The sequence below is a fragment of the Gossypium raimondii genome, unplaced genomic scaffold, assembly GCF_025698545.1.
Source record: "Gossypium raimondii isolate GPD5lz unplaced genomic scaffold, ASM2569854v1 Contig00027, whole genome shotgun sequence".
Classification (NCBI taxonomy): Eukaryota; Viridiplantae; Streptophyta; class Magnoliopsida; order Malvales; family Malvaceae; genus Gossypium; species Gossypium raimondii.
The window spans coordinates 30,001-33,768 of NW_026291186.1; positions in this window are offsets into that span (position 1 = coordinate 30,001).

The following is a 3,768-nucleotide window of genomic DNA, read 5'->3' on the forward strand; positions in this document are numbered from 1 at the left end:
AAAAAAAAAAAAAAAAAAAAAAAAAAAAAAAAAAAAAAAAAAAAAAAAAAAAAAAAAAAAAAAAAAAAAAAAAAAAAAAAAAAAAAAAAAAAAAAAAAAAAAAAAAAAAAAAAAAAAAAAAAAAAAAAAAAAAAAAAAAAAAAAAAAAAAAAAAAAAAAAAAAAAAAAAAAAAAAAAAAAAAAAAAAAAAAAAAAAAAAAAAAAAAAAAAAAAAAAAAAAAAAAAAAAAAAAAAAAAAAAAAAAAAAAAAAAAAAAAAAAAAAAAAAAAAAAAAAAAAAAAAAAAAAAAAAAAAAAAAAAAAAAAAAAAAAAAAAAAAAAAAAAAAAAAAAAAAAAAAAAAAAAAAAAAAAAAAAAAAAAAAAAAAAAAAAAAAAAAAAAAAAAAAAAAAAAAAAAAAAAAAAAAAAAAAAAAAAAAAAAAAAAAAAAAAAAAAAAAAAAAAAAAAAAAAAAAAAAAAAAAAAAAAAAAAAAAAAAAAAAAAAAAAAAAAAAAAAAAAAAAAAAAAAAAAAAAAAAAAAAAAAAAAAAAAAAAAAAAAAAAAAAAAAAAAAAAAAAAAAAAAAAAAAAAAAAAAAAAAAAAAAAAAAAAAAAAAAAAAAAAAAAAAAAAAAAAAAAAAAAAAAAAAAAAAAAAAAAAAAAAAAAAAAAAAAAAAAAAAAAAAAAAAAAAAAAAAAAAAAAAAAAAAAAAAAAAAAAAAAAAAAAAAAAAAAAAAAAAAAAAAAAAAAAAAAAAAAAAAAAAAAAAAAAAAAAAAAAAAAAAAAAAAAAAAAAAAAAAAAAAAAAAAAAAAAAAAAAAAAAAAAAAAAAAAAAAAAAAAAAAAAAAAAAAAAAAAAAAAAAAAAAAAAAAAAAAAAAAAAAAAAAAAAAAAAAAAAAAAAAAAAAAAAAAAAAAAAAAAAAAAAAAAAAAAAAAAAAAAAAAAAAAAAAAAAAAAAAAAAAAAAAAAAAAAAAAAAAAAAAAAAAAAAAAAAAAAAAAAAAAAAAAAAAAAAAAAAAAAAAAAAAAAAAAAAAAAAAAAAAAAAAAAAAAAAAAAAAAAAAAAAAAAAAAAAAAAAAAAAAAAAAAAAAAAAAAAAAAAAAAAAAAAAAAAAAAAAAAAAAAAAAAAAAAAAAAAAAAAAAAAAAAAAAAAAAAAAAAAAAAAAAAAAAAAAAAAAAAAAAAAAAAAAAAAAAAAAAAAAAAAAAAAAAAAAAAAAAAAAAAAAAAAAAAAAAAAAAAAAAAAAAAAAAAAAAAAAAAAAAAAAAAAAAAAAAAAAAAAAAAAAAAAAAAAAAAAAAAAAAAAAAAAAAAAAAAAAAAAAAAAAAAAAAAAAAAAAAAAAAAAAAAAAAAAAAAAAAAAAAAAAAAAAAAAAAAAAAAAAAAAAAAAAAAAAAAAAAAAAAAAAAAAAAAAAAAAAAAAAAAAAAAAAAAAAAAAAAAAAAAAAAAAAAAAAAAAAAAAAAAAAAAAAAAAAAAAAAAAAAAAAAAAAAAAAAAAAAAAAAAAAAAAAAAAAAAAAAAAAAAAAAAAAAAAAAAAAAAAAAAAAAAAAAAAAAAAAAAAAAAAAAAAAAAAAAAAAAAAAAAAAAAAAAAAAAAAAAAAAAAAAAAAAAAAAAAAAAAAAAAAAAAAAAAAAAAAAAAAAAAAAAAAAAAAAAAAAAAAAAAAAAAAAAAAAAAAAAAAAAAAAAAAAAAAAAAAAAAAAAAAAATGGAAGGGTGCAAACGAGGACTTCGGGGTCACCCATCCTATACTACTTCCCCCAAAACTTATGCGGAGTTCGATGGGATCGGTGCATTAGTCTTTGGTATGACTTTTGTCAACTCTTCAATCTAATCATATAAAAAGGCCCCTTATCGCATTCCCTCGAATTTAAATGCAAATTCGACAAAATATCGTTCAAATTTTTATTTCACAAACAAAATAACGATTGAGTTACACCACGTCGAGAAAATGCAACTAAAAAATTATATGAAATAAAATGGGAGGGTGCAACGAGGACTTCCGGGGTCACCACCTAGTACTACCTCGCCCAAGCAACAAATGCGGAGTTGAAGGATCCGGTGCATTAGTCTTTGGTATGATCGCATCAACTCTTTAAATCTATTATATAAAGGCCCCATGCCTTGCCTCAAATTTAAATGCAAATTAAAAAATATCGTTCAAATTTTATTTCACAAAAAAATAACGAATGAGTTAACCGTCGAGAAAATGCAACTAAAAAAACATTATATGAAATAAAATGGGAGGGTGCAACACGAGGACTTCGGAGGTCACCCATCCTATACTACTCCCCAACAATGCTGGGGTTGATGGGATCCGGTGCATTAGTCTTTGGTATGATCCCCCGTCAACTCTTGCAAATCTATTCATATAAAGGCCCCCTTAGCGATTGCCTCAATTTAAATGCAAATTCGACCAAATATCGTTCAATTTTTATTTACAAAAAAAATAACAATGAGTTACACCACGTAGAAAATGCAACTAAAAAAACATTATATGAAAAAAATTGGGGGCCCCGGGATTCAGGTCCCCAATCTAAGCCCACTTTGCCCTTTTGGGCCCATATGGGCTTAGCTTTGGGAATTTTGCTTTGCCAATTATTCTTAAACCCTTTTCCAAAGCCCAAATTTAAATGAAATTCGGCAAAATGAATTTTAAATTTAAAAAAAAAGAAGGACACCAGAAACAAAAAAAATTATATAAATAAAATGGGAAAGGGGAAGAGGTTGGGGACCCTTATACTTTAATACCTTCTGGATTAAAATTGGGTTTCTTTTAGTCCCCAAAATCTTTCAAATTTTCTTCCCCTTATATTCCCCAATTTAAACAAATAACCCAAAAAAATTTTATTTAAAAAAAATAAAATGATAAAATGGAAAATGCAACAAAAAACATTAAGAAATAAAAGGGACAAACGGGGCTTTGGGAATTAATTTAAACCGCTTAGGGATTACTGGGATCGGGCATTATTTTTATATCCTTAAATCCCTCTTTAAAACATTAAAATTTTTCGTAATTTAAAAAAAATTGCCAAAATGTTAAATTTTTTTAAAAAGCAAATAAAAACAATGAAAAAAAAAAAAATTTTGAAAAAAAAGGGGGGCAACGAACTTCCCAAAGCACCAAATTTTTACAGACGGTTTATTGGGTTGATCCTGTTTCTTTTTAAACTTTAAAAATTTTTTAAAAATCTTAAAATCCATTGGCCCTTCCCAATTTAAATAAATTGAAAAATGTTTTTTAATTTCCAAAAATAAAAAAATAAAAAAAAAAAAAAAAGAAAAAAAATTTTAAAAAATTAAGGGCAAACCCCAGTCATTACCCCGACCGCTAGTTGTGGGATCGGTGCATTACTTTGGTATTCTTTAACCTTGCGAATCTTTCATTAAAGGTTAGCATTGTCAATTTAAATCAAAAGCCAAATACGTTTAAGTTTTTCACAAAGGAAAAAAATGCACCCAAAAATTAAAAAAAAATTTAAGTAAAAGAGGGTCCAGAGGACTTCCAGGGTACCCACCTTACTTCCCCAACCTTTGAACTTATTGATGGGCCCGTCAATCTTGTTATTCAAAAAATTTTCCAATAATTTAAAGGGCCCTTTTTCCCTTAATTTAAATCAAATTGCAAATAGTTAATTTTTAATTTCCAAAAAAAAAAAATTTTAAAAAAAAATAAAAATTTAAAAAAAATGGGGGGAACCAGGACTTCAGGCACCCTCCTGTTACCCCCCTTTTCTTTGGGATTAAAGGGACCGGTCTTTTTTTATTAAACCCGCCTTTGCAAACTAAATTT